Source organism: Enhydra lutris, unplaced genomic scaffold (assembly GCF_002288905.1).
Source record: "Enhydra lutris kenyoni isolate GAN:26980312 unplaced genomic scaffold, ASM228890v2 scaffoldscaffold155, whole genome shotgun sequence".
NCBI classification, from domain to species: Eukaryota; Metazoa; Chordata; class Mammalia; order Carnivora; family Mustelidae; genus Enhydra; species Enhydra lutris.
The window spans coordinates 18,280-25,980 of record NW_019154239.1 but is presented as its reverse complement, the minus strand read 5'-3'; positions in this window follow the sequence as shown (position 1 = coordinate 25,980).

Below are 7,701 nucleotides of genomic sequence, written 5' to 3'. Positions count from 1 at the left end.
TCATGTTGTTGTAAGTGGCAAGATTTCATTCTTTTTATGGATGAGTATTACTATATTATATTATATATAGATATATAATGTAATATATGTATATTATATATATATATCCCACTTCTTTAGACGTTCATCTATTGATGAATACTTGGATTGTTTCCATAATTTAGGTATAATAAATGATGCTGCCATAAACATAGGGTACATATATCTTAGCAAATTAGTATTTTCATATTCTTTGGGGAAAATACCCAGGAGTGGGATTACTGGATCATATGATAATTATATTTTTAAATTTTTTAAAAGATTTTATTTATTTATTTATTTGTCAGAAAGAGAGAGAGAAAGCACACAAGCAGGCAGAGAGGCAGGCAGAGGCGAGAGAGAGGCAGGCTCCCCACTGAGCAAGGAGCCCGATGCGGGACTTGATCCCAGGACCCCGGGATCATGACCTGAGTTGAAGGCAGCCGCTTAACCCACTGAGCCACCCAGGGGTCCCTATTTTTAATTTTTTTGAGGAAACTTCATTCTGTTTTCCCCAGTGACTGCACCAGTTTACATTCCCACCAAGGGTGCATGAGGTTTCCTTTTTCTCCCCATCTTCGCCAAAACTTATTTTTTATGATTTTGATGTTAGCCATTCTGACAAGTATGAGTTGATATCTCATTGAACTTTTAATTTGCATTTCCCTGAGAGTAGGTGATAATGAACGTTTTTCATGTGTCTGTTGGCTATCTGAGTGTCTTCTTTGGGGAAATGCATGTTCATGTCTTCTGCCCATTTATAAATTGGAATATTTGGGTTTTGGGTGTTGAGTCTTATAAGGTCTTTATATATTTTGAATACTAATCCTTTATCAAATAAGTCATTTCCAAATACCTGCTCCCATTCACTAGGTTGCCTTTTAGTTTTATTGTTTACTTCACTGTGCAGAAGCTTTTTATTTTGATATAGTCCCAATAGTTTATTTTTGCTTTTGTTTCCCTTTCCCCAGGAGACATATCTGGAAAAAAGGTGTTATGGCCAATGTCAAAAAGGTTACTGCCCATGTTTACTGTAGGATTTTTATGGTTTCAATTTTGCATTTAGGTCTTTAATCCATTTTAAAAGTATTATTGTATATGGTGTAAGGAAGGGGTCCACTTTTATTCTTTTGCATGTAGCTGTCCAGTTTTCTCAAAACCATTTGTTGAAACTTTTCCCCATGGCAATGTCTTGCCTCCTTTGTTGAAGATTAATTGAGCATATAGTCATGTATTTAATTTGGGGCTTTCTATTCTGTTTCATAGGTCTGTTTTTGCGCCAGTACCATACTGTTTGGATGACTATAGCTTTGTAATATAGCTTAAAATCTGCGATCATGATACCTCCAGTTTTATTTTACTTTTTCATAATTTCTTTGGCTGTTCCAAGCAAATTTTAGGATTGTTTTTTCTAATTCTATAAACAATGTTGTTGGGGGGCCTGGATGGCTCAGTTGGCTAAATGTCTGCCTTCGGCTCAGTCATGATCCTAGGGTCCTGGATTCAATCCCTGTATTGGGCTCCCTGCTCAGCAAGAGTCTTCTTGTCCCTCTACCCTCCCCTACCACTTGTGCTCTCTCTCTGTCTCTCTCTCTCTCAAATAAATAAAATCATTTTAGAAAAATGTTGTTGGTATTTTGGTAGGAACTATATTAAATCTGTAGATTAATTTGGATAGTGTGAACATCTTAACAATATTGGATTTCTCCCAATCCATGAACATGGAATGATTTTCCTTGGTGTTTTCAATTTTTTCATCACTGTTTATAGTTTTCAGAGTATAGGTCTTTTACCTCCTTGCTTAAGTTTATTCCTAGATATTTTATTGTTGGGGGCAATTATAAATTGTATTTTTTTATTAATTTCTCTTTTATCCAATTTCATTGCTGGAAATCGGTCTGTTGAAATTTTCTCCTTTCTTCTGCTTCAGTTTCAGGAGGTTATATGTTTGCAAGGATTTATCCTTTTCTTTTAGGTTGCCCAATTTATTGGCATATAATTTTTCATAGTAATCCCATATGATCCTTTGTGTTTCCATGGCATTAGCTGTTATTTCTCGTTGTTCATTTCAAATTTGTTTATCTCCTAGTTTCACCGATCTCTTCTATTGGCTTTTTGTAGTTTCTATTTTGTTTATTTCTGCTTTAATCTTTATTATTTCCTTCTTTCTACTGTTTTGGGTTTTGTTTGGCCTTTTTCTAGATCCTTTAGGTGTTAAGGTGAGTTTTTTGTTTGTTTGTTTGTTTGTTTAGTTTTCCTTGCTTCTGGAGGTATGTCTGTACTGCTATCATCTTCCCTCTCAGAACATCTTTTGTAACATCAAAGAATTTGGATCATCGTGCTTTCATTTTCATCTGTCTCCATGTATATATTTTTTTATTTCCTTTTTGATGTCTTGGTTGACCCATTCATTGTTTAGCAGCATGTTATTAAGCCTCTATATATTTGTATTCTTTCCAGATTTTTTCTTGTACTTGATTTCTAGTGTCATAGTGGTGTGGTCAAAAGGTGCACTGTAAAATTTCAGACTTTTATAATTTGTTGAGACCTGTTTTAAGGCCTAACTTGTCCTCTCTTCTAGAGAGTATAATATGGGCACCTGAAAGAATGTGTATTCTGCTGTTTTTAAGATGGAATGTCTTGAATATATATGTTAAATCCTCTAGTTGTATGTGTCATACAAAGCTATGTTTCCTTGTTGATTTTCTATTTAGATGATCTATCCATTGATGTAAATGGAGTGTTAAAGTATTGTATTGGTATTGATTACTTCCTTTAAGTGTGTTATTAGCTGCTTTATGTATTTGGGTGCTCCCATGTTGGCTGCATAAATATTTACAATTGTTAGAGCTCCTTGTTGGATTTGTTCCCTTTATGGTTATATAGTGCCCTTCTTTGTCTCTTGTTACGATCTTTGTTTTAAAGTCTATTTTGCCTGATATAAGTTTTGCTATCCAGCCTTTTATTTCATTTCCATTTGCATGATAAATACTTTTCCTTCTCTTCCCTGTCAATCTGCATGTGCTCAGAAATGGGACTCCTGTAGGCAGCATATAGATGTTTGTTTTCTTTCTTATCCATACCATCACCCTATATCTCTTAATTGGGACATTTTAGTTTATTTACATTCAAAGTATTTATTGATAGGTATGTACTTACTGCCATTTTGCTACTTGTTTTATGGTTGTTTGTGTAGTTCAGTCTTCCATTCTTCTTTTGCTCTTTTCTCACAGTTTTCTGGCTTTGTTTCATGATGTATTTAGATCCTTTCACATTATTTTTTGCTTATCTGTTACCAATTTTTGATTCTCAGTTACCATCTGTTTGTACCTAACATCTCATGCATACAGCAGTCTATATTAAGTTGATGGTCACTTAAAATTGAACCCATTCTTTACTTCTTCCCCCACCCACCAAATTTTAGGTATAAGGTGTCATATTTTACATCCTTTTAATTGGTGAATCCCTTCACTGATAATTACAGATTCACTTAATTTTATTGTTGTTTTGCTTCCTACTTTTCTTATTCTTACTTTTGGTATTTCCTTTCTACTCAAAGGGTCCCCTTTAACATTTCTTATAAAGTGGCCTTAGTGGTGATGAGTTCCTTTAACTCTTTAATTCTACTTTTATTGCGAATGATAGCCTTGCTGGATAAAGTATTTTTGATTGCAGGTTTTTGCCCTGTCAGCACTTTGAATATATGATGCCACTTTCTTCTGGTAAAATTAAAATAATTAAATTAAATTAAAAATAAAATTTCTGGGGCGCCTGGGTGGCTCAGTGGGTTAAGCCACTGCCTTCGGCTCAGGTCATGATCTCAGGGTCCTGGGATCGAGCCCCGCTTCGGGCTCTCTGCTCAGCAGGGAGCCTGCTTCCTCCTCTTTCTCTCTACCTGCCTCTCTGCCTGCTTGTGATCTCTCTCTGTCAAATAAATAAATAAAATCTTTTAAAAAAAATAAAAAAATAAAAAATAAATAAAATAAAATTTCTGCTGGAAAACCAGCTGATAGTCTTATGGGATTTTCTTGTCCATAACTGTTTTCTCTTGCTGCTTTAAAAATTTTCTCTTTATCACTACATTTTGTTATTTCAATTACTATGTGTCTTGGTGTGGACCTCCTTGGGCTGATTTTGTTGGTGGCCCTCTGTGCCTCCATGATCTGGATATCTATTTCCTTCCCCATATTCAGGAAGATTTCAGCTACTATTTCTTCAGATAAACTTTCTGCTCTCTTTTCTCTCTCTTCTCCTTCTGGGACCTCTATAATGCTAATGCTATTACACTTGATGGTGTCACTTATTTCCCTACATCTATTTTCATTTATTATAATTCTTTTTTCTTTCTAATGTTCAGCTTCATTCCTTTCTATTATTCTGCCCTCCAGATCACTGATCCATTCCTCTACTTCCTCTAGTCTACTATATATTTCCTAGCATATTTTTAATTTTACTTAAGATGTTCATCTCTGACTTGTTCTTTTTTATGCATTCTATCTCTTTTTCAAGGAACTCCTTGAGGTCCTCCATTCTTTTCTCTTTTTATGACCATTACTTTAAATTCTGTATCAGGTGTATTACTAATCTCCACTTTGTTTAGCTCTCTTGCTGTGATTTTGTAGTGTTCTTTCATTTGGAACATTTTTTTTCCTGTTTCTTCATTTTGTCTAACTCTCTGTGTCTGTTTCCAGGTATTACAAAAGTCAGCTACATCTCTTGCTCTTGAAAGTGGAGGCCTTATGAAGAAGAGGTCCTGTCATGTCCTGTAGTGCTCTGTCCCTTGTTTACCAAAAACTAGCCCTTTAGGGTTTTCTCCTATGTGTGTTGTATGTACCCTTTTGATGTGGCTGAGCCATGTTTGCCTTCAGTCCAGTTTTTTGTAATGGTTCTCTTTGCCTGTTGTATGCAGTGTTTGGTCCCTGTGTTGTTAGTGGGTTAGTGTGGAATCACCTTAAAATCATGTTGTCAGATCAGGCATTTGCTAAAGATGCAGTAACACCAAACTGCAGGGTGCTTTGCCTTTGTTTTCCCCTGAGAAGTTTTCATTGGTGGATGGGGCCTGCAGTCATACCAGATGTCTGCCCCTAGCTCATTGCTGGGTCCACAGTGGAACTGGTGTGTGTCGTTATCTTCTCCTCTTCCCAGGGGAGGAATCACTTTAGAGTGGTGCTGGCTGCTGTTGGGCTGCTTGCACGCTGCTAGGCTTGTAACACTGCTTTTGATGGTCTCCAGCCAAGGGTGTATTGGTGGGAGCAGGTCTGCAGAATGTGGGGGCAGGACACATGGTGCCAGCAAGGTTAGAGCTGGCCTGCTGCGGGACAGGACCTGCAGCTGCCTGGGAAAACTCCTGGGGAGTCAGGTTGGGGTGGAAGGTACGGTTTCACAGAATTGTGTGTGGACAAGTCATACTGTTTGCAAGCTAGGTCTAGAGTATTAATGCTGTGCTAGTTCCCTCAGGTGTCCCTGTATTTAGACTGGGGTGCAGGGGAGCAAAATGGTACCTGCCAGCTGTTTTGTTCTTGGTGAAGTCTCCCAAAAATCCTTGGCCTCCAGCACATACTCTGAGATTAAGAAATCAATCAATCAATCAATCAATCAATCTTCCTGTGTACTCTAGGCATTTTTCAAACTGCTACTTCTGTGCTGTGTCACAGGAGCGGTGTTTGTTGTTCTATCTCTGGCTCTCCTAGAACCAAGCTGCTGATTTTTAAAGTTCCAGGTGGAACTGATTGTTTGCCCACTCTGGTTTTCAAAGCCAAATATTCTGCTGATTTGTTTTCCCAGTCTGGATCTCCCATGCCTGGGATGCCTGGTGTGGGGTCTGTTCTTCTCCCCTCCCTGAGCCCACAGCATCCCTCCCTCCTGCAGACAGTCTCACAGGTCCATTTGGCTCCCGACTATGTCTCTGGCCTTCCTTTTGTCTTGAATGTGGGCTCGTCTCTACATTTAGCTGTGGGGAGTCTCTTTTGCTAGTCTTCAGGTCATTTTCTGGATTATTTACACTGATGTTGGTGTTTTCTAGTTGTATCCAGTGGATGAAGAGTTAGGTTAGGAACTTCCTACTCTGCTCTCTTCTCCTGATGTCCAATCCTCATTGTTTTAAGTTCCCTGTCTGAAAATTCCAACATCCCTGTCATGTCCAGTTCTGGTGCTTGCTCTTTCTCTTCAAACTGTGTTTATTGCCTTTTAATATGCCTTGTAATTTTCTCTTGATTACTGGATATGATGTGTTAGGGGAAATGAACAACGGTAAGTAGGCCTTTGGTAATATAGTTGTAGTTCTAGTGAGAGGGAAGCATTCTCTAGTGCAATGGTTAGGTCTCAGTCTTTTAGTGTGCTTGTGCCTTAGACTGTGAGCTTCACAACTGATTCTGTTTTTTTATTTTTTATTTTATTTTTTTAACTCCACAAAGGCTGAAATTGGGTATTTTCCTCCTTAGGTCAGATAGGCTCAGAGAAAATCCCAGCAGGTTAGACTCTGGCTAACTAGTTTTTCCCAAAGATAGACCATGTTAAGAAGAGTAGAGTGTTCTGGCATATTTCCAAATGACTCCTTTCCCCTCTCCCTGCCAGAAACATGAAGGTAATTTACTGTGATATTTCCTGTGAGCGCCAGTCAAGCCCCTGACAGTAAGGTCACAAAAGTGTGGCAGTCCCCTATGACTGGTTTCCCCTAAAGCCTTTAATTCTCAGATTTGTACAGGCCTAGCCTCCAGCAATTTACCAATACACTCAGATTTTCTGACCCTGTTACTGGTTCCTGGGGAGGTTTCTACTCCAGTATATTCTAATTCTCTATCTGTCCAATTTTGTTGGAAACAGTTTGCCCCAAGACCTTAATCCTCGTAAAGATCCAAAAAAAAAAAAAAAAAAAGAACCTGTTGATTTTTCACTTTGTTCAGTTTTGTATCTGTTGTTAAGATAAAGTGTTGACCCTCTAATGTCCTTACATACCAATCCAGAAACCATAACCACCCTTAATTTTTAAGCCAAAATAATTCTAATAGAACATACATTGGCAATATGTTTACACATTCCATAAACCTGATGTGTCTGTTAATTCACCCCTTGTGGGCTTAACCCAAACATTTGGAATAGGTCAAAAGGACTGAGACAAAGAGACAGTTTCTTATTATGAGGAGACAATGTGCTTCAGGGAAGGCTTTGAATGGAACGCTTTTTGCAGTGATCATCTAACTTTTTAGGTTTCACTTTCTGCCTCTGTTCAATGAAGGAGAAGGAGCTCCCAGTGGTGTAACTTGAGCTCATTCCATGCTCTTAGGACCTCTAAGAAGCTGGAGCATACCTTCTCACCATTATAACTCATCAAGGAAGTGCTTGTCCAAAAGGCAACTAATTTACAGGGTGACCAGCATTGTAGTAGGTGGGCATGCACAAGATCTCCATGCAGCAGGAAGGAGAGTAGCTATCTGAAGAAACCTGATCCTGTGACATTTGGTTTGGTTTGAGTTTTAGGCTTGTAGAGAACATCAGCACTTGCACTTCTAGGCAGGAGCATAAAGTAGGCAGAGAGAGTAGTGATAGAAATAGTGGCTCACGACAAGCTGGGAATAAGTAGCCACTAGAGCAATGGCTCTATAACAGTAGTTCCAGCTCTGGCAGCAGTGTATGCCTATTCATGAGAAGACAGCTAGGAGTTGTTTAATCACAGAGCTGCTGTCA